The sequence below is a fragment of the Pogona vitticeps genome, chromosome 3 (genome assembly GCF_051106095.1).
Source record: "Pogona vitticeps strain Pit_001003342236 chromosome 3, PviZW2.1, whole genome shotgun sequence".
NCBI classification, from domain to species: domain Eukaryota; kingdom Metazoa; phylum Chordata; class Lepidosauria; order Squamata; family Agamidae; genus Pogona; species Pogona vitticeps.
The window spans coordinates 14110852-14135061 of NC_135785.1; the positions used below are offsets into that span (position 1 = coordinate 14110852).

The 24210-nt window shown below is 42.0% G+C and overlaps 1 protein-coding gene across 2 annotated transcripts in view; it reads right to left on the reverse strand.

The window, feature by feature from the left end:
* NAALADL2 (N-acetylated alpha-linked acidic dipeptidase like 2) overlaps window positions 1–24210 on the reverse strand; it is a 988342-nt gene that overhangs the window by 463521 nt on the left and 500611 nt on the right. The window lies entirely within an intron of this gene.

The window sequence follows — 24210 nt, forward strand, 5'->3', positions numbered from 1 at the left end:
TTGCTTTCCTTTTCCTTTGAGAACGGTACATCATAAAGATCTTTATGGCCAGAGGTCACCTCTGTGTCAGTACCATTGTTCACTCTCCCCTGCCATGTGTATTATGGAATTGGCATCTATTTCAGAACTCCCTTCATTTCCCCTGTACTGAAGAGGAAGTATTATTCCCAGTTCACAGGACAGGCTCTTTTAACTCGTAGTGCGTGTGTTTGTGTCACTTTAAAGAAATGTCTGTCATTCTGATAAGCAGTGTGTGTGAGGAAAGCTTGTTTGTTAACAAGAGGAGAAGTAGATGGCGGTGGATCTTAGTTTCCTTCCTTCAGGACCAGGCAGAGCTTGGAAAAGTGTCTATGCTGGATGGGAGATTCTGGGACTTGCAATCTATAAGTATTCATCATGGTGATTAATCATGGTCACCTTTGAATGTTTCTCCCAAGCAGTCATCCTATCAGTATTGAATTGGTTCAGAATATGAAAGGCATTACCGTACTAGGAATTTTACTTTCAGTTTCTCTGCCAATGATTTTTAGCACAGAACTTCCTGTGCTTGTAGCAGCTGCAAGCTGAATCAAAGATGCCATTAAGCTCTCTGTTCAAAACACCAACGTACATTTTCGGGTGAGACCCCCTTCAGCATATATACTGCAGTGAGCAAACTTTGAAGTCTGGAAGCCATTTCTTGCTCTCCTTCAGACCTCCATCAGGCATAAACACTAGTCTTCCCCAAGGTCAGAAAAAATGGCAAATCATTTTTTTGGAGGGGGGAGAAGGGGTGTAGGCTATTTAAATGTTAATTCTTCTGGCTATTTTAGGCCAGTAAAAGCCCCCTCTTTTTTTTTTTAGAATGAAGAAGTAGAGAAAAAGTTGGGAGATTGGAAGGGTGAGTCTAAAAGAATGTACAGGGGTATTTAGGTAAATCAAATGGAGCTTGTATGCTACACTTTGTGTCCACCTAATATATGTGAACATAAGAATTATCTGGACTAAATATATGTTATACTACATATGTACTGAACCTCTGCCACTTTATTCCCACAGTCTAGAATTATTGCTTTGACAGCGAGATCTCCCTGTGTGTAAAGCTCCAGAAGAGGGACACAACTTCCCCAATATCTAGGCAGCCCTCACTTCTCTTGTAGAAATGGATTTTCAGTGTGCCAAAGTCTCCGTCAAGAAAAGACTCAGGCCAACTCAATTCATAGACAGTCTCTATGCCATAGAGTACTAGAACTGGCAAAAAGAAAACAGAAGAAGAAAAGGCATATAGGATAGCCATACTAATCTGATACTTAATTTCTCGCCTCACATCCTAAATACAAGATTTAAGAGATTATTCAGTGCTGTCTCTCTGCTAACAAATATGGATGGGAGGACACTTAAATATTCTTTCTAATCAATAGACCTCAGGGCTCCCTACCTAGAGATTGGCACCCCTAAGGGCTGTCCAGAGATCACAACAAGTGATCGCAAACTTCCCAACGTCAGCACTTGGGTGGAAAGGCTAAGACCCACCAAGGGTGGCATTGCTCATTGCAACAACGCTTTGCAAATTTAACTTGCTACAATTTTTAATAGATCTGTAGATAGCCAGGCATGTACGTGATTACAGGCAATAAATTTTATGAATTTTACATTTAATAGATACTGTTCTTTTCTACAAAAAGGGAAGGGAAGGGGCATTTATTCACTTGTAAACATTTTCAGCATCAAACAAACTTCATTTCATTCCAGTAATCCAGATGGTGGTCCAGTGCCCATGAGTTTAAAATGCAAAATTACACATGTGCAGAGTGTTTCTTTCTAATATCACGAACTATCATCCAAGTCAACTCCAGCAGAGCAAAAAGTTCTGCTAGTATAGCTCCACAGGACCACTCACTGTAGTCATTGCACAAGCACTGACTGCGTTCATGAAAAAAGGATATTAAACCAGTGATTACTGTTTTAGTCCATTCATAGTCTGGACTATGTTATAATTTAAGTAAGTAACTGCATATCCTTGTAGTAAGGTAAACATAGTAAGCGCAACATGTTTCCCATCTTCAATGAAAAAGGGTGCCTAATCCTGCTGCATGATTTTTTCACATTCACGTGATAGCAGATTTGGCTATTATTGTAAATATCGCAAAAATACCAATACAAAAAAAATGGCATGTGGGTGGTTTTTTTGCACAAAACCTCACATTTTGGACAAAAACATCTATTTCACATGCCCCAAAAATGCATTTTGCAAGAAATACAGCTCCCGTCAACCTAGCGGTTCGAAAGCATGCAAATGCAAGTAGATAAATAGGGACCACCTCGGTGGGAAGGTAACAGCGTTCTGTGTCTAAGTCGCACTGGCCATGTGACCACGGAAGATTGTCTTCGGACAAAACGCTGGCTCTATGGCTCGGAAACGGGGATGAGCACCGCCCCCTAGAGTCGAACACGACTGGACAAAAATTGTCAAGGGGAACCTTTACTTTTACCTTACTGTCTATGTAGAGGTTTTCTGCACAATGTAGGGTTGTCTGAACAAATACAAGTTGTTTTTTAAGAAGAAGAAAAACCACTTTTGCATATTTTTCACCAAAAATAATTGCAAAAAAATGCCTATAAACTATGACAATCTCATCTGACAGGGACAACACGTCTGTGCTCCGTATAACTCACAGTGCATGCACAGAGACCTTTAAAGACAGGTTTAAATTTATCTAGCTGCACCACATGAATAAATATAGTAGAGCATCTTCTCCAGTCTTGAACCTCCCTAGTTCACCCCACTCCCAAATCCAGCCCCTGCCATGTTTTCCTTCCTGATAATAGCATCTCATTAAAGCTTTGAAATGGGAGTATAAAATAGAAAAGGCACATGGATCAAATATAATTAGCAAAACAATTTGATGTGCTATTCTTAAAAGCTGCAAAGGTTATTCTACTGTTTCCATTTTGTTACAGTTCAGTGATATTTCATTAAGCCAAACCAAATAATAGTCTCTCTTTCCCTCTCTCTCTCTCTCTATATATGTTTTTAACAAAGCTGACCAGCGATATTGACTCAAGAATTAATATGCCACCAAAAGGAAGAGGAAAGGCAACATACTTTCCACAGTGATGTTTCTTTTATCAGGAAACCCTCACCCTCTCTCCTTCCAATCTTCTGAACCAGTGAGAAGGATGATTTAAATGTCTTAGTCAAACAGAAAAGAAACACAGAAACTAATAAGGGGCATTAATCACACTTCCTGGAGGCACTGCATGGAAGTCACACAATAGTCTCCACAAAACACGTTTTTTGCTACACGAATGATGTTCACGTTTGTAGGAATATTAACCCTGTAAAGAAAGAAGCGCCAGGAGAGAGCTCTGGAGAGAAAGCATATTTGTGGGTTGACTCCTTATTTCTGTTGGTTCACTTTATGACCTTCTCCTATAGAGATGGGCATGAATTGGAAAAACAATTTTTTTGTGATGCTTCATGGTTCATTTTTTCAGGGTCGTGCTGAGGGGACTCCCTGCCCACCCTTCCCCTCTCCACTGCCCCCATCATCTCCCTACCTGGTCCTGTCGCCACTGCCTCCTGCTCTTCTGCTGCCACCACCCCTGGTACCGCCATCCTGAGAGGGAACAGTAAAATATGTCACCACCTCCATATCTTTCCCTTCTATTTGCCAGGAGGTGATGGGACCAGTGGCCATTATCTTAGTTTTTTAGATGATGAGTATCAGACTATTTTTTCCGCTCCCCTCTTTCAACCTCATTAAGAGGTTCTTGAATTTCTCCTCACTTTTCTGCCATCAGATTGGTATCATCTGCATATCAGAGATTTTTGATATTTCTTCCAGCAATCTTAATTCTGGTTTGGGATTCCTCCAGTCCAGCCTTTCGCATGATGTATTCTGCATAGTGGTTAAATAAGCAGGGAGACAATATACAGCCTTGTTGTACTCCTTTCCCAATTTTGAACCAATCAGTTCTTACACATCCAATTCTAACTGTTGCTTCCTGTCCCACATATAGATTTCTCAGGAGATAGATAAGGTGGGAAGGCACTCCTATTTCTTTAAGAACTTGCCATAGTTTGCTGTGGTCCACACAGTCAAAGGCTTTTGCATAGTCAATGAAGCAGATGTTTTTCTGGAACTCTCTAGCTTTCTCCATAACCCAGCACATGTTAGCAATTTGGTCTCTAGTTCCTCTGCCCCTTCGAAATCCAGCTTATACTTCTAGGCGTTCTCAGTCCATATACTGCTGAAGCCTACCTTTTAGGATTTTGAGCATAACCTTGCTAGCGTGTGAAATGAGTGCAATTGTACAGTAGTTGGAGCATTCTTTGGCACTGCCCTTCCTTGGGATTGGGATGTAGACTGATCTTTTCTAGTCCTCTGGCCACTGCTAAGTTTTCCAAACTTGCTGGCATATTGAATGTAGCACTTTAACAGCGTCACCTTTTAAGATTTTAAATACTTCAACTGGAATGCCATCACTTCCACTGGACCTGTTGTTAGTCATGCTTTCTAAGGCCCACGTGAGTTCACTCTGCAGGATGTCTGGCTCAGGGTCAGCAACCACACAATCTGGGTTGTCGGGGACATGCAGATCTTTCTGGTATAATTCGTCTTCTGCTGTTGTTAGATCCCTACCATTTTTGTCCTTTATTATGTCCACCATTGCACAAACTATTCCTTTAATATCTCCAATTTTCTTGAACAGTTCTCTGGTTTTTCCCTTTTTATTATTTTCCTCTATTTCTTTGCACTGTTCATTTAAGAAGGCTGTCTTGTCTCTCCTTGCTGTTCTTTGGAAGTCAGCATTCAATTTTCTGTAACTTTCCCTATCTCCCTTGCATTTTTTTCCTTCTCTTCTTGATGCATGACAGCAAATGTCTGCATTGACTCAACCTATGGCAATTTATACCTGAAATTTAGTTGAATAGACTTATGGCAGTGTAGCTTTTCAGTTTGATTTCAGCCTACCTAAAAATGCTGAAAAGGGTCACCACAAGTCAGAATGCATGTATAGACTTAATCTGATGGGTCTACTCTAGCTGGGACTTACAAAAAGTGGATTTAACTCATAGTTGACACACACAGGACTCCTGGAGAGTTTCTTTCTTTGCAGACTGAATCCTGTTAATTCAATGAATGTCTTTACTGTAGTTCAGACTAGCAACTGAATTTAGTCCACAGTGTTATCTGAATGCTTTGTTGTAAGGCAGGTGCAAGTGCTGGGTGCTCAACTGCCTCTTTTAATTATCAACAACAAAATAAGGCTGAAACAACAACAATAGCAACCAAAACAGAACCCTGATCTGATTGCTTTAAGGCAGTCTAAATATTGGCTTCATGACACCTCTGTAAACATACATGCACGTTCAATCACACCTGCCATGTTCTATTAATAGCCTGCAAGGGACACTCGGAGAATAAACAAAGGAGGGGAAGAAAGAGAAAGATGCCAAGGGGAACAAGAAACAAGGAAAACAGAAAGGTCACCACAGCTGAGAAAAGCAAAAGGAAGGCACATTCTATTCACTGGCAGAGAATCCGATCGCTTTTGTTTACGAGTAGCTCCAGGATATGGTGCACAGCCAGTAGAGGACTTTATCATTAGGTTTCACTTGTAATGGACTCCCCAACACAGCCTGACAGTTCTGACAATAGCTATTGCATCAGTATTTTACGAAAACAAAAAACATGGATCTTTCTCCACTCTTAGTTCTGGTGACTTTGTCTCCTGCCTTCACGGAAAGAATATTCTCTCTCTCTCTCCCCCTCCCCTCTGCTTATGTGTGTGTACATAAGTTGACATCAAGCTACCTCAATTTTAAATGTTCAGGAAACAAAGCAAAGCACAAGCAACCCCCACCAACCCCAAACGTATGCTTTTGGCAAAGAACAAAATGATCTGCTCCATTTTTAATACCTGCTCTATGAGAGTGATAATAATTGTGCATGACAACTCTTCTCCTCCTCCTCTTGAAATAATTATGGCTCTCTCCAGTTTAGCATCTGGGTTGCCAGATGTTACTGTCAAGCACGTAAGCAGTGGGCATGGGGCCTGCCCAAAACTGGCCTCCATCCCAAAATTCTTAGAGTATCTCAGCAGATGAAGGTGGTTTGTTGTGATCTAGTAGCAACAGCTGTGATGCAAGATAAATCCAACATGCAGAAGCAGCAAGAATGCAACTAGAAGGAGCACCAGAAACTATCAGAGTGGATCTAGTGGATTTAGACTGTGTTGGAGAGCTGAAGTGGAATGACTCTTCTTTGCTGTGATTTGATATGCAGCTGGTAATACATCTGAAATTGCAATCAGCACTCACATGAGGTATGCAATTTGATTTGGGAGTTGACCATTCACACTGGTTGTGATGCAAGTCACATTCCAGCCCATGCCCCCTATTCCTTCCTTCCTTTTGTCTCTGGAAAAGACATTAATGCTGAAAAAGGTGAAAGGCAGCAGAGAAAGAGGAAGACCAAATACAGGATGGATCGTTTCCCAAGAGAAGTCATAGGGTTGGCTTTGGAAGAGCTAAGCAGGGCTGTTGAGGATGAGACAATGTCAAGATCACACATTCATACATCAGAGGCAACTTGATAGCATGCAAGAATGTTTCAAGTATTTAGAATTATAGAATAATTGAGTTGCAGGGGGCCAATAAGCTCATCAAGTCCACCCCACTACTCAATGCATGAATCTAAATTAAAGTATCTGACATATGGTGGTCTAACTTTTTTTTAATGCCTCCAGTGTTGGAGTGCTAACTACCTCCTGAGGTAACTGGTTCCATTGTTGTATGGCTCCAACCATTAAGATGTTTTCCTGATGTTCAATATCTGGCTTCTTGTAACTTGAGCCCTTTATTACATGTCCTGCACTCCTGAATGATAAAGAACAGACCCTGCCCTTCCTCTGTATGGCAACCTTTCAAGAATTTGAAGACTGATACCAAATTTTATCCTCGGCAATCACTTGGGGTTTATTTAGTCCTTGCATTTGTGTTTCTTGAAGTTTTGGGTTATTGAATCTATGTGTGAACTGCTTAGAATAGTGTTGTACACCAAGTCAGTGGTTGTTGTTGTTTAGTTATGTCTGACTCTTTGTGACCCCATGGACCAGAGCACGCCAGGCTCTCCTGTCTTTTACTGCCTCCCGGAGTTGGGTCAAATTCATGTTGGTAGCTTCGATGACACTGTCCAACCATCTCATCCCTTCTCCTTTTGCTTTTGCACTTTCCTAACATCAGGGTCTTTTCCTAGGATTCTTCTCTTCTCATGAGATGGCCAAAGTATTCGAGCCTCAGCTTCAGGATCTGTCCTTCCAGTGAGCACTCAGGGTTAATTTCCTTTAGAATGGATAGGTTTGTTCTCCTTGCAGTCCAGGGGACTCTCAAGAGTCTCCTCCAGCATCACAATTCAAAAGCATCAATTCTTCAGCGGTCAGCCTTCTTTATGGTCCAGCTCTCACCACAAGTCAGTGGTACAGGTATATAAATATGAGAGAGAGAACTAGTAATTCACAGGATTTGGAGACTATAGTTCCACTAGCAGCTGCATCACACTACTGGCTTTTTTCAATTTGTGATTACAATTTTAAGATCATTTTTATATGTAATGCTGCTGAGCCAAGTATTCCCCATCTTGTAACTATGCATTTGCTTCTCTCCCCCCCCCCGCCCCCGGTGTAGAACTTTACACTTCTCCCTGTTAAATTTCATTCTGCTGTTTTCAGCTCTGTGCTCAAGCCTATCCAGATCTTTTGGAATGTTGTTTCTGTGTTCCAAAGTATTAGCTGTTCCATCCAATTTTGTTTCATCTGCAAATTTGATAAGTATTCCCTCAATACCTTCATCTAAGTCATTAATAAGAATGTTGATGAACATTAGGCCCAGGACTGAGCCTTGTGCAACCCCGCTTGTTACTTCCTCCCAGTTTGAGAAGAAGTCATTAATATGCAATCTCTGAGTTTGATTTTGTAATCAACTGTGTATCTCCATGATTGTTTTTCTACCTAGCCCACAACAGATTTCTAATCTGAATATCACTAACTTTGCTAAACTCAAGATTTGCTTGCTTGCTTGCTTACTTGCTTGCTTAATTGCTTGCTTGCTTGCTTGCTTGCTTGCTTGCTTGCTTGCTTACTTACTTACTTACTTACTTACTTACTTACTTACTTACTTACTTACTTACTTACTTACTTACTTACTTACTTACTTACTTACTTACTTACTTACTTACTTACTTACTACCCCAATAGTGCACAGAACTATTCTGGTGATGTATATACTACATATAAAGCATTACTGTTAGATTAGAGATGGGCACAAACCTCAGTTCAGAGGTTCATGCCAGTTTGTGCACACAGCACTACAGGTGCCATGTGTTCCCTTCTCCTGTCTCCCCAGCCCATGACCCACTCACCAGTGGAAGCATGCTCCTCTCCTCCTCTTTGGCTGTTCAACTACTCCCTGGCAGGAGTATGGATTTGCCTGTCATGTCTCCTTGTCTGAGTGGGTGATCAGCCAGCCGGCAGGCCAGGGGAGCCCATTCTCCTGCCAGAAACTGGTTGAACAGCTGAAGAGGAAGAAGAGAGGAACACACTCTGACCGGTGAGTGGAGGATCCAGCTGGGGAGGCAAGGGGAGAGAATGTGCAGCGCCAGTGGTGCCATTTGTATAAACCAACATGAACCTCCAAATCAAGGTCTGTGCCCATCTGTAATTTAGATTTTATAGTCCTGGATCTACTGAGTTGATGCACAGGCAAATAGATAAATATCCTACTTTATTATTCTTGATGATTAAATGAAATGGACTGTCATCACAATCCTGATCGCAGGAATTCAGCACTTTTGTTTCTTTGTAGGTATCAAATGGCATACAGTCTCTGAAGAAATCGTTACACAGGGTAGAGCCATTGTGAAGATCCTTTCTCTTGTTGTTATCCAATTTGCCACATATCATGGACTTTCTGATGGATGCTCTTGGTTCTTAAGGCAAGAGTAAGTGTAAGTAACTGGTTTTTTTTTTGTTTGTTTGTTTTTTTTTTTGCTGTTTTAGGACCATCCCTTGGTAGATAAACTGATGAAATGAGTATAGCTGTTAATGGTGATGGGGCAATGAGGATCATACTTTTCCAGGTTTTACTGCTGGGCTATTTTTTAAATCATTTTTGTCCATCTCCACTGTCAGCTCAATCCACAAGTTCAAAATGTGGATTACTACAGACTTTGCCAGCACACTTAGTTCTTTGCATAATTTGCCCTATGTAGTACTGACCTCATGAATTCAGGGTGACTTTTATTCATAACCGTGCATATAAAAATACAGACACCATATGCTTGTTTAAAGTAATATGCCCAGGTTTTCTATTCACCTCATTAAACAAAGAAATACATAATTAATGAAATGGCAGACAGATATATAATTAGTGAAATGACAGACAGACAGGCAGGCAGGCAGGCAGGCAGGCAGGCAGGCAGGCAGGCAGGCAGGCAGGCAGGCAGGCAGGCAGGCAGGCAGGCAGGCAGGCAGGCAGGCAGGCAGGCAGGCAGGCAGGCAGGCAGGCAGGCAGGCAGGCAGGCAGGCAGGCAGGCAGGCAGGCAGGCAGATAGATAGATAGATAGATAGATAGATAGATAGATAGATAGATAGATAGATAGATAGATAGATAGATAGATAGATAGATAGATAGATAGATAGATAGATAGATAGATAGATAGATAGATATGTAACAGATAAAATAGTAATACAGGTAACAGATGAAAATTTTAATTGCACTAAATTAAAAAAAGCAAAGCAATGCAAAGCGTGCTGCTTATATACCACCTCATAGTCCTTCAAGCACTCCCTGGACAGTTTACAAGTTCATTATCCATCCCCCTCCCCCAAGAGCTGGGTACTCATTTTACCCACCTCAGAAGGACAGAAGGCAGAGTCAACCTTGAGCCAGCTACCTGGGATTGAACCCCAGGTCGTGAACACAGTTTTACCTGAAGTACAGCAGTTTAACCACTGTGCAATGAGGCTCTTAATTACCTAAAAACTGACAATTAATCAAGGTGTGTGTGTGTGTGTGTGTGTTAGAGAGAGATAAACTGCTATTGTGTTATACACACACACACACACACACACACACACACACACACACACACACACAGAGACAAAATGGTGCCTTGCTTATCGAGCGCACCGTTTAACGAAGAATCCACATAGCGACACGTTTTTTGCCATCGCTAATGCGATTGCATTGCGATGTTTTGAATGGCAAAACATCACATTGCGATGATTGGTAAGTGTTTCGCTTACTGATCTTTGCATTGCGATGTTCTAAAAACAGCTGATGGCTGGTTCCAAAATGGCCGGCGGAAGAAAAAATGGCCGCCCGCTCTGTTTTCTCGCCCTGCCCTCACTTACCGGGCTGCAAAAATGGCAGCCGGATGGGGGAATCTTCGCATAGTGGTGAGTTTTCACCCCATAGGAACGCATTAAACTGAGTTCCCCCCCCCGAGAATCCGATTATATATAAACTGCTATTGTGCTGTTGTTTAGTCATTAAGTCGTGTCCGACTCTTCATGACCCCACGGACCAGAGCATGCCAGGCCCTCCTATTTTCCACTGCTTCCCAGAGTTGGGTCAAAGTCATGTTGGTAGCTTCGACGACACTGTCCAACCATCTCATCCTCTGTCGTCCCCTTCTCCTCTTGCCTTCACACTTTCCCAACATCAGGGTCTTTTCCTAGGAATCTTCTCTTCTCATGAGATGGCCAAAGTCTTGGAGCCTCAGCTTCAGGATCTGTCCTTCCAGTGAGCACTCAGGGTTGATTTCCCTCAGAATGGATAGGCTTATTCTCCTTGCAGTCCAGGGGACTCTCAAGAGCCTCCTCCAGCACCACAATTCAAAAGCATCAATTCTTCAGCGGTCAGCTTTCACTATGCAGACCTTTGTTGGCAAGATGCTGTCTCTGCTTTTTAAGATGCTGTCTAGGTTTGTCATTGCTTTCCTCCCAAGAAGCAGGCATCTTTTGATTTCGTGGCTGCTGTCACCATCTGCAGTGATCACGGATCATGTTCAGCAGATGTACTGGTGAATTTTGGAGTGCAGTCTGCCTTGGATTCATATTGAAATCATTCTATCATTTTTGAGATTGTAACCCAGTACAGCTTTTCCCACTCTTTTGTTGACTATGAGGGCTACTCCATTCCTTCTACGGGATTCTTGCCCACAATAGCAGATATGGTAATCATCTGAATCGAATTCGTCCATTCCCGTCCATTTTAATTCACTGACACCCAGGATGTCAATGTTTATTCTTGCCATCTCCAGTTTGACCACCTCCAGCTTACCAAGGTTCATAGCTCTTACATTCCAGGTTCCTATGCAGTATTTTTCATTGCAGCATCAGACTTTCCTTTCACTTCCACGCACGTCCGCAGCTGAGCCTCCTTTCGGCTTCGGCCCAACCACTTCATTATCTCTGGAGCTACTTGTATTTGTCCTCCTCTTCCTCAGTAGTATGCTGGATGCCTTCCGACCTGAGGGGCTCATCCTCCAGAGTCATATCTTTTAGCCTTCTGTTTCTGTTCATGGAGTTTTCTTGGCAAAGATACTGGAGTAGCTTGACAGGTCCTGCTCCAGGTGGATCGCATTTAGTCAAACCTTTCCACTATCACCTGTCCGTCTAGGGTGTCCCTGCATGGCATAGCTCATAACTTCTCTGAATTACTCAAGCCCCTTCGCCATGACAAAGCAGCAATCCCTGAAGCAGTACATCATGGAGTTGCAAAAAACAACAACAACTATGAACTGCTATTATACATGAAATCAACCAGCAGCCACCATGTTCAAAAACAATATGCTCCTGAACACCCGCTGTTGGGCAGCAACAGTGACTTTTGACCATTTTGGAGGCATCTTAGAAAGCATAAAATAATAGGAAGCTATTTTATATTAAATCAGCCCCTTTCCCCATTAATAGCTATATTGCTGATACAAACTAGCACATGCTTTCTAGTGTTTTGTGCAGGTTTCATTTCTAATGCTATCTGGAGATGCTTGTGGTTGAACCTGGGTGCTTCTGCGTTGAACACATGTGCTCCAGTACTAATCCATGACCTCTTCCCGCTATACGGAAGGTGGGCTACTCTTGAAAATAGAATGCTGTTCTAGTTCGACTGTTGTATTCTTGTATAGCTGTGTGAGCCAGACCTTAGTGGATAGTAAGAGGTGAATTTGTAACTATTTATGGAAAATGTAGAAACACAGCTGGCAATCTACACCTTCTCTTTGGCTAGCAAGCCACTTGTTTCCCTCCATACACATACATGTGCCTTCACTTTGATGAAGTGCGCTAGAGTTCACAAAAGCTCATGCTACAATAAAAGTGTTAGTAGTTCTGCTTTCACATAAAATCGTGGTTTTTGTACATGCTCTCCACATGTCTGAGGTGATTCAGGTTGTCCTTAAAGCTCAATGGAAGTATCCACAGAGAACACTGACTTTGATGATATCTCACATAGCAGCACTCTATTATATAAAGGACTAATATTCCTGTCCCCAGTCCACACAGCTCAAAGGACATATAAAACGTAAATGACAGCTTTCCGTGTTCCTTATTTTCAGCAGTGCAGGCATGAAAACTATGCACGTGATCAGGTTGTTTAGAGTAAATAGTATATATCTGCAATATGCTTTTACTTCACTTATTCCATTTGCACATTTCTTTTTTGCCACTATCCCACTTGTACTTTTTATGCCACTTGTAAAATGCCCAAGGAACTAGTAATTTACTTCGCCACGTCTCAGGCTGACGTCTCAAATAATTGCTCTGCTTCTTTGAATCTCTAGGCAGAAGACAACACTCACAGCAAACAGCACTTTTTTAGATTAGGCATCCTTCAGTCTCGAGAGACTATGGCAACGTGCTCTCAACAGAGGACTAGGAACAGCATCTAGTGTGGCTGAGGAGGCCAATTCGAGAGTGACAATCCCTTCCACACTGAAAACAAATAGAATCTGTCCCCTGTCCAGCTCCCTGATTTGGCTGCTTTTGTGACTTCCTCTTTGCCTCAGCCTGCTGGACAAGAGTCTCTTCAAATTGGGAGAGGTCGTGATGCACTGACTGTCTCCAGGCTGAACCCTCAGATGTCAAGGTTTCCCATCTGTTGAGGTCCATTCCTAAGGCCTTCAGATCCCGCTTGCAGATATCCTTGTATCGCAGCTGTGGTCTCCCTCATTCTCCATACAGGAGATATTTTGGAATCCGACCATCAGCCATTCTCACGACATGCCCAAACCAATGCAGACATAGACGTTGTTGTTTCAGCATTGGAGGAAATGAAAATTTGATTTTTGTGCCTGTGTGGGCCTGGTTGGCACCAATCTTGATGCATTCCCAAATGGCACCAGAGCTCACTGGTTCAGCATGACGGTATTCTTATATGAGTTGTGGTTGCTTCCTTTCCATGCTGTTTCAGATCTTAAAAACCCAACCAGTGGCAACACAAGGACTTTCCCATGAGGTACAAAAAAGTAACTTTTCTACACTCTGGGCATCATTTCAAAACACTTGTTCATTTTTCTCTCTCTCTCTTTCTCTCTCTGTGTGTGTGTGTTTGTGCACGCGCGCACACGCCTGCACACACACATGCGTGCGAGCATGCGTGTGTGCACATACAGACACATGCATGTGCATACTCGAACAGCATCAAATGCAATATTATGCTGGTCATGTCTCACAGTTGAGCCTCTGGTTGTTTATCCACTACTAAAGAAATTAATAAGAAGAATGAAAATTTTAAAGAGCTGCTTGACATTTAATTCTTTAGCAATCTGCGGAAAACAAAAGGGACGTTGAACAGATTTCTAACAAGCATGATTGAATGCTAACAAAGAAGTGTCCGTGGGAGGGTGAGAAATAGATTAAGTTTATAACAGCAGGTAGATAGATGAGATGCACCATTTAAGGATCTCTGAAACATGATCCTACTCTGAAAGTCTCCCTGGACTTTGTAGGTCCAAAAAAGATACCTGATCTTGTTTCTAGAGTAGCACAGATGTGTTTGTGACGTTTTATCACTTTTCCATTTTGATTTCTGCCCTTTGGTCAGCCCATACAGAGCATCCACCTTTCATTTCATGTGTTCTTTTGCTCTCTATAAAGCAGAGATCCAACACATGTGCGTAAATTCAATCAGATTCCAATGCATAGAGAGGTGTCACTGCATTACTGCATGATCGAGTTAAGGTCCCTGCTGTGTAATTTCATTAACATGATTTTATCAACATTCATTTTAGACTGTTTTTGCAGGTTAAAGAGGAAGAAAGGCAAGTGAGTAATGCAGCAACGGTTTTCCTCCAAAAAATAATGGAATTGAAGGGAGCAGTATTCTTCATCCCCATTGTCATTTCTACATTCAATTTTGAATTGTATATGATTTTATACTTTAGGGAGAATTCTTGGGACATTCTCCATTGTCACATGATCCTCCTTAGTATCATTTGCTTTCTAAAGAAAGTGGCTGGCTCCAGGCTTTTTCATTTATTACTTAGGCTTAGCAGCTCACACACACCATGTTCAGCAGATGTACTGGTGAATTTTGGAGTGCAGTCATTTATCATCACTTTCCCCACAGACATGGCTCAAAGGCGAGTCCCAGATTGCAAGCAGCCGTGTTAACCTTGTGTCAACAAGAAGCTTTAATAGCTTTCTTCTCCAACAGGAAAAGGTCATAAAATGAATGAAATCTTAACTGACCATTCAAGCCACTCCTCAAGTACTTTACAGCAGAGATATTCAAAAATAACTTGTTGCTGAGGAAACCCATTTCCATCCCAGCTTATGTGACTGCAGCTAAACTCAGATGGCAAAAAAAATAGTCGTGCCTCACTTTACGATTGTCCCGCATTACAACGAAACTGCATTACGACGATCGTTTTGCGATCGCAATTGGGATCGCAAAACAATGGTCTAAATAGGGGAATTATGCTTTGTGATGATCAGTTCCCTGCTTCGGGAACTGATTCTTCGCAAAATGATGATTTTCCTACAGCTGATCGGTGGTTTCAAAATGGTCACCGGGTAAATAAAATGGCTCCCCGCTGTTTTCTGGGATGGATTCCTCACAAGACAGCCACCAAAAATGGCCGCCCTATGGAGGATCTTCGCTGGACTGTGAGTTTTTAGCCCACTGGAATGCATTAAACGGGTTTTAATGCATTTCAATGGGTTTTTTATTTTCGCATTACGTTTTCGTTCTACAGCGATTTTGCTGGAATGAATTAACGTTGTAATGCGAGGCACCACTGTAATCTGGTGGCATATAATGTCATCAATCCTACCAATCAGTGAGTCTAGTAGCACAGTAGTTAAATGCAGTACTGCAGTCCAGACTCTGCTCACAACCCGAGTTCAATCCTGACAGTTTAAAGCACGATGAAGCGTCAAATAAGCAGCACACTTTATAAATTGTCCATGAGATGAGATGACAATACATGGGGTGCTATGCTTGCTGTTGAAACATGGCTTCTCTTCCTCCCTCATTTCCTTTACCCGAAAGTCCTCATACTTTCCAAACTAGGGAACATAGAGTAGGGTGTTCTCTTTACATTTATCTGCCTTTGAATAAAATCAATTTTGGTGGTGATTATTTCAGCCTGGTGCTGAAGGACCCCAGAAAATTCATCAACTTTCCATTTGAAACGAACCGCGACGAGCAGTCTCTTTTCAGTAAGGTTACTGCAACGCAGCGTTCATTGAAACTGATTACTATTCAGATGGTGTCAATTTTATTATCTCCCATTGATTCCTGGAGAACAAAAACAAAACAAAACGAAACCCAAACCCTCTCTCCTTAATGGCTTTTGTTCCTGTCATTCCCATTATGAGTGTGGCATGAAGAATAGTGCCATTCTGTACAACAGATTGCAGTCTGGATACCTGCTTTATTAGCCACCCTTAGGTAAAACGGCTGTTGCAGATCTGACTCTTGCATGCCAAGAAACATAGCTGTCCCACCAGACACAACGAGAAGAAAATTCCTTACCCTAGAGGCTTTTGTCATTTGCTTTGTTTACACAAGGCAGGAAACAAATTGCTGATTGTTCCAGTTAGGATTGCCAGGTCTCCAGATGCCAGCTGAAATCTCAAGGTATGGCTTTTGTGGAGATACATCTTACAGGGAGCAGATGTACAGGAGAAGAATGTTTTATATCTCTCTGTGAGGTGGCTTTAAAGCCTCTGAGCACAGCTACACCCATTATCTCCTAATATCAGGGCTTGTTGGCTCAGTGAGCATTTTCATCCAGTTTCAGGTATAACAGCAAGATTATATAATATATATTTTCTCAATAAACTGTATAAGCAAGGTAAGATGCAAAATGAATTCATTCAGTTTGCATTTCTGATTCACACATCAGAGGCCTAGAACATGAACCTGGATACAGTTAAACTTAAGATCTGTAATAGAGATGGGGATGAATATAAAAACGGATTGGCTTTTTTTACAAAAATAGCTGATTCTTTAAATATTCGTCGAGCCATATTTGGCAAATTTTAAGTCATGACGAATATGGATTGATGAATATTTTGCCGTTTATATTCATCCTTCGTAAAATAAAATTTTAAAAAACACCATTCTGACTACTGGCTGCTGATCAGCTAATCGACACGCCGATAGGCAGCCACAGACCCCCACAACCTACCCCCAGCCCCTTCCTCTACCTATCTTAGCCCCCCCACACCACCAATACCCCCAGGGAATACAGGTTGCCCTTTGCAAAGATGGCAGTTGCAGCTTCCCTACCCTAAATGAAGCTGCAGCTGCCATCTTTACATAGGGCAACCAGTCTCCCTTTTTACATGCTGCGGCTGCGGAGGCCAGATGGAAACCTTGGCAGTGGCAGAGATTAAGATAAGGGGGTGTCAGTGGGGAGATGGCAATGTGGCAGTGGGGAGGCGGCAGTGGTGAGGTAGTGGTGGCGGAGGGGATGGGGCGGGGCAGCAGAGAGAAGCGACAAATAACTTTGATATTTGTCACTTCATGAGGGCAACTTCGTGCTTCATGAGTCATCAATTTTTGATGACTCGCAAAGCGGGACAATTTACCAGAATGGTAAATCATCCCCATCTCTAATCTGTACTTTCCTGAAGCCTAGGGTAATATTCATACCCTCCAAAAATGGGTACAATGATAAACTTATTTGAAAGTGTATGCATGAAAAAAAGCACACATTTGAAACTTTGTCCATTAAAAATATGCATCGTTTGAAAAACAGATATTTCAGTCAATGGGGAAAGCATCTTTTGAAAATGTGTGAATCTCAGAACGTATGCACAGAGATACGTTTAAGAGAAAAGAGCGTGAGACAAATGCAGACTGACAGAAAATGATAATGTGCAATCTGGTACAGAAATAGAATGGTGTGAACTGAACTGTGGAAAAATAAGAATCTTAGAGATGAGCCTGATGGATTCATTCAGCCCTGGGGGGGCAGTGGGGATTGGCCAGAATCCTTTTGGTTACTTACCCTTGTATCGGCAATGACATAAATCACAGTGTGGAATGATGTTATTGCCGTTGCTTCTGTGTGCTGTCAAATTGCCTCCACGTTACATAAATCTGTGCTCTCCAGAATGTCCTATCATTAACAGCCCTGCTCTGCTGTTCCAAATTCAAGACCATGCTTCCTGAGCCAATCCTGCTCATGTCTGGCCTGTCTCTCTTTCTTTGACTTCAACATTTCCTACCATTATTTTTTATTCCAGTGAGTCTTGTTTTCTCATGGTGTTCTCAAAGTACAACAGCCCCAGTTTTGTCATTTTTGCTTCCAAAGAACATTTGGGCTTGATTTGATCTAAGACCTTGTTTGTCTTTCTGGAGGACCAAGGAGTCCACAAAGCTCCGTTTTTCTCCTCCTGTTGTCTTTTCTTACTGCCCGTCTTTAACAATTTCTGTTTCTTTATTCTGAACATTAAAGTTAAGGAATTCTCCTGTAGTCATGATTTTATCTCGGTCTTCCTAATGGTTAGCTACATAATGTCACAGTGGACTGCAGCATGTATCCACTGCAGCATGTACCCTTCATTTCACACCACTACACATGAGTGGCATGCTATGAGATATTTAAGCAAGAACTTGCTAACTAGGAGCTAATGGCCACTGCAATTTACGCCACAGCATATATGGTGGCCTAACTCGCCAAGAAAAATTTGGCTACTATTGTATATTGTACATCCAACAACGTTAAGAGTTAAACCAGCTCAGTCATTTGCTAACCCAGTGAAATTGACTCTAAATTGAACCACACTGAACACTCAGGATTCTATTGGATATGTACATGTGCACAAAAAGAATCAATGAAATTGTCATGGCTATTTGGCAATATGCTATTTGCAAGTTGGTATTGATATTCTTGACTATCTGCCCAGCACCTTGTCACTTAACTGCAATTAACCACAGCAACTTCCCAATTCCTCTTGTGTGTGTGTAAATATTTAGTAGGATTTAGGCCATTGAAACTTACTTCTAAGAAAGTTGCATAGATCTACAACCTTACTGCTGTCAATGAATACAGCTTTTAAAGTTAAATATCTAGATTGCTAGTCTCACCATTTCTCAAGCCTTAGAGACCATCAAAAGGACAATAAAACAGCAGTCCCAAGAGGTTTACAGGTGGATGATGGAAGCTGATACACTTCATTCAGCAGCAGCAGTAGCAGCAAGACTCTTGATGATTATTAAGGCAGTTATCAGGGTCTCTTGATTAAAGTGCTGAGGGTTTTCATTCTAAAGGGTTTCTATCAAAACCTTTCCAAAAAAAGGATGCCCCTGGGATAAGGAAGAAGAACTACTGATTGTTGTATAATGTGTCAGGATCAGGCCTTCCCCCTCCCACTTTGATTAAAAGTGTTGGGGAGGAGAAACCAAGCAAAATGATATATTTTTTTCATGAGAGCAACTAAAGTGCAAAATACTGGAAGTGCTAACTTTTAAATTACACAGACTTGAAGTGCAACAGATAATGTCTGCGGAGATTTCTTAATTTACGGCAACATACCTGTGAAAGTTATGTATTTTGTGTAACTGCACAACAGGGTTGGTGGAAGGGTGTTAATGAAAGTTCCTTTCTTTCTACCCTGTTTTTATTCTTGTAGCACCTCTACAAATAATATGCTCAAGTACTGCAGAACTCTGCAGTATAGCTATATTATCTGTGAAGATTCTCAGTCATCCAGGTGAAGTTATCTGGAAGTTGAGTCATGGTAACTGGATTTTTCTTGTTAGATTAAAAGGTTTCGCTACTTATCCAAGTAGCTTACTCATTCTGCGGAGAGTTGGTAGAAGAAACCCCCCCCCCATATCCTCCGGGTTGGTTTCACTTCCCCCTGAATAGGCTCATTAGATGGACAAAGGATGGGGGGGAGGGGGGGGAGTGAAAATCCCACTTCTGCAGTCCTTCTCCACCCATTGTCATGGATCATTAACAGTCATTAACAGTGGTCTTTCTGATGGGTGAATTCCTGGGGAAGGATGAAAGCACAGCATGATAAATAGGGAGACAGATTGTATCTAAGGCCTTCACCCCTGTTGAATGAGGGATATTCTATATGCACATGTATGGTCTCCCTGACTCCTCACTCAAACCATCTATCTTATTGGTCCAAATAAGTACATTTTGGTCACTAAATGAGTGTCCTTTGTCCTTTAAATAAAGGAACACTGCTGATTGAATCCCCTGGACTGCAAGGAGAACAAACCTATCAATTCTAAAGGAAATTAACCCTGAGTGCTCACTGGAAGGACAGATCCTAATGCTGAGGCTCCAGTACTTTGGCCATCTCATGAGAAGAGAAGACTCCTTGGAAAAGACCTTGATGTTAGGAAAGTGTGAAGGCAAGAGGAGAAGGGGACGACCAAGGATGAGATGGTTGGACAGTGTCTGCGAAGCACCCAACATGAATTTGACCCAACTCCAGGAGGCAGTGAAAGATAGGAGGGCCTGGCGTGCTCTGGTCCATGGGGTCACGAAGAGTCGGACACGACTAAACGACTAAACAACGCTGATGGTGCTCTTGAATCATTGCCCCTCCTGTGCTGGGCCATTCTCCTAATGGCTGTTTAGTTCCTCCATTGTAGAGCTCCAAATGCTCTTTGCATTGGACTGCATATATTATATTGCTCCTGTTGTGTTTTGGTGTCTAGTCTTTTGGGTGGATGAGTCTCTGCCTTAGTGTGTTTGTGGGTTTGATGTGTATGGGTATACAAAAAATCCTTTTGGGCTTTTCCAACACACCCATCATGTAAGGAATGACCAGGTTCTTTTGTCAGCTGTGAGTCTCAGCCTATTCTTTTGTCCTGCTGGGTCAGAACATTGCCTTGGTAAAGGCCCATTTTGGATATCCACAGGCCTTAAGGGCTGTCTTCAGATGTCTGCCTTCCTTCTTCTTTGCGTCTGTGGTGGTGATGATGTTTCTTGCTTTGTGGTTTAGTGTCCTGATGATCACTAGTTTGTGTTGCAATGAGTAATGAGAGTCAAACTGCAGGTATTGATCAATGTGTGTAGGTTTTCTGTAGATTTCTATTCCTAAGCTGCCGTTGGACCTATGATGACTGCACAGTCCAAGAATGCCAGCCAGTTATCTTTGGTGTCTTCCTGGTGAACCTGACATTTGGGTCCACTGTTTTTATGTGGTCTGTGAAGGCCTGTAGTTCCTGAATCATCATCTTCACCCAAGTGTTGTCCACATGTCTAAACCAATGGGTTGGAGTTGTCCCCTGGAAGGTGTTTAGTGCCTTCTTTTCCACATTTCTTCCATGTATAGCCTGACTCTTGTAATCTTCTCAAACCATGCAAGTTTTCTTCTTCTGAGTCTATATCTGCCCCCAATATTATTTATATACAGTGGTGCCTCGCATTACGACGTTAATTCGTTCCAGCGAAATTGCTGTAGAATGAAAACGTCGTAAAGCGAAAATAAAAAAGCCATCGAAATGCATTAAAACCTGGTTAATGCATTCCAATCAGCTAAGAACTCACTGTCCAGTGAAGATCCTCTATAGGGGCAGCCATTTTCAGGTGCCTGTGCAGTGAAAAATGGCTCCTAAACACAGCGGGGAGCCATTTTAAGCACCTTTTGGCCATTTTGAAAACCCGACGATCAGCTGTTTTGATCCTCGGGAAGCGAAAATCGGTTCCTGAAACAGGGAACCAATCATCACATAGCGAAATTCCCCCATTCAAAACATCATTTTGTGATCACTTTTGCGATCGCAAAAACCTCGTAATGCGGATCTGTCGTTAAACGGAGCGTCCGTCTTGCAAGGCACCACAGTACTTTATTGTTGATTCTTTGCTATATTTGAATTCGTTTGTGTCCAACAAAATTCGCCTTGTGAATAGTCCTGTGTGAGTGTGATATACACAGCTCAAATTGTGTCAAGATGTGCTGTTTCCATGTTTCAAAGATCCCTTATGAATGAGATAGATCATACATGTGCTCTGAGAAACTACTTCCAAACAGTTTTTATGTGCTGTCAAGCTGGAGCAGACTTATTGTGATCCTCATAGGGCTTTCAAGAAATAATAATAAATATGAATTGCATGCTGTCGGGTTGATTTTGACTTATGGTGATTTTTTCCAAGGTTTTCTAGGTAGAGAATACACAGAAGTGGTTTACTATTCCCTGTAGTCACAGGCATTTCATATTCATATCTTAGGGCTCAATTCTCTCCCCCAGGACCAGCTGTGCCACTCACTGGGCTCTGCACAGCACTGGGGACCTGTGGTGGCAATGGTGCACCAATCCCAGCAGGAGCCCTTTTCCCACTTCCTTGCACAGCCAACCACTCGTCAGCTGAGTGGGGAGGCGCCCCATCTTGCCTCCACACCAAAGTGGTTGGTTGTGCAGGAGGCAGGGAAGGGCCAGCCACGTACACCGATGTGGAGAATGTGCACAGCTATTTCCTTGCTGAGACCTCGGAGAATTATTGCAAGTCAGAGCATCTATTAGTTTATGAAACTGCATTACCACTTTCTAAGATTCATGACAATTTAAGGACACATCACATCATAAAAGCCATTTGTTCTGTTCAAACTACAATGACCCTCAAATGGAAGGTCAAACCCCTGCATGCATGTATCTCTAGCAACCGGGGAAAGATATCCAGAAGGAGTTCCTCAGTATGACCACAGCCACTGAGAAGACAATGTCTCTCATCAGCATCAGTTATGACTCTCCATTAGGAGTGTTCTGTAGCAGCACATTGTTCATGCTTTGTGTATCTTAATAAACATGATCTACAGAAACCACCAAAACATGATCTAATGACTTTATTGCATTCTACCTGTAACTTTGTACAACCCATTTTGAAAGGCAACCTCATCCCTTTCCACAAGCGTATAGAACCCTTTTTTAAAAAAAAAATTTAGAAGCTTAATTCTAATTTGGGTAGGAAATGGGGGTGAGTTCCAAGCCATGGAGATGATTAAGGTGATAGAATAGGGCTAAAGCAAAATCAGTGGTGTAATGAATGTAATTCTTATTCACAAAGACAAGAGCAGTTAAATCTAATTGTGGTATGGTTGTAAGTAAATTTCTGTGTAACAGCTTTCAGGCATGGAAAGCAAAGTCAGTTCCTCATGAGTAAGGTCCACCGGCACAGCTTCCAGAACTGAAAAGAACACACTGTTTCCATGCAAAAGCTTGTTAGACTTTAAATATCCTTTCATTTCCCATTTCTGAACACCAATTAGGAGGTAGAAGCCAGAGAAGCTTTCTGGCAAAGGTTCCTCATTCTTGCACGCGTGCCCCCCCCATTGATGCCTACCTTTTCAACTCTACCTGCATTCCAAAACAGAGATGTTCAAAACCACTAAACTGCAGCTGCCTGCAATATAAACTTCTGTAAGGGTGGGGGGTGAAGGTCTCTGTCTTTAGGCTTCTCGTTGCTGCTTACAAACAAAACAAACTGTTTCAGTACTACAATTCCAAGACCCTTTGCCTAGATTCTGTTTCTCAAGGCCTACGGCCATCATTACTCATAGGAAGCATACACATTTAAGTAAAAAATTCATGCCGTCTCACTATAATGAAAAACACTCCTTTGTTTCCCAATTTCTTGGTGGGTATTTAAAGTTGAATTAATATGTTTTCCTTGTCCCTCGTGGATTACAATGATTACTTATGGTGCAGTAGAAAAGCTGCAGTTTTTGACCTCAAGAAACTGCTTACACACAGAAAGTGCTAACGGTGGTTTATCCTACAGTAAACTGTATTAAATAGCAAGTGGCAGCTGCAAAGGCCAGAGAGGAGCCCCATTCAGATTTCCTAATTGGAGGCTGCTGTTAGATGACACATTAGTGGATAATTTATTTATTTTATTTTTATTTTATTAGACTTCTACCCCACCCATTTAGTGCTCTCATGCAATATGTAATGGCAGGTAGTCTTTACTGAAGTCTCTCAATTTTGGAGGAATTTCTATATGTAAGTGCAACCTCTGTGGATTAATTGGTTTAGTGTAGTAGGTATTGGAGAAGTATAATCATGCATGCTTCTCTTTTCACACTAACAGGTCCCTCCCCACATGCCTCACCATCTTGGAAACCACCCTATACTTTGTTAGCCATGTTTAGACCCTCCTCCTCCTCCTGCTCCACATTCTTTCTATCTATGAACAAACCCATTATGCATATGTAAACGTTTTTGTTTTCTTTAACTAATAAGCATCCAGACTCACTTGCAGTTGTGGCCCGGTATATATTGGAACCACAAAACAAAGCATCCACACCAGAATCAAAGAACATGAGAGACACTGCAGACTAAAACCACCAGAAAAATCTGCAGTAGCTGAACATGCCCTAAAACAAACTGGACATGAAATTCTATTTCAAAATACTGAAATACTGGACAACACCAGCAATCATTACGTCAGACTGCACAGGGAAGCCATTGAAATCCAAAATCACCAGCAGAACTTCAACAAAAAAGAGGAAAGTGTGAAGCTCAACAAAACTTGGCTCCCAGCTCTCAAAAATACAGCGTGCAAAAGGTCAACAAACTCTACCCAGCCACAAGGACAGGGGATCACTACACACAAAAGACCAGCTAATGATACCCATCAATCACAGTGACAGATAATCTCTCTTTCTTAGCAGAACAATACACCCACAACAAGACGCACTAATCACCCATCTACAGAAAAAGACAAAAGCCTATCTCACAGC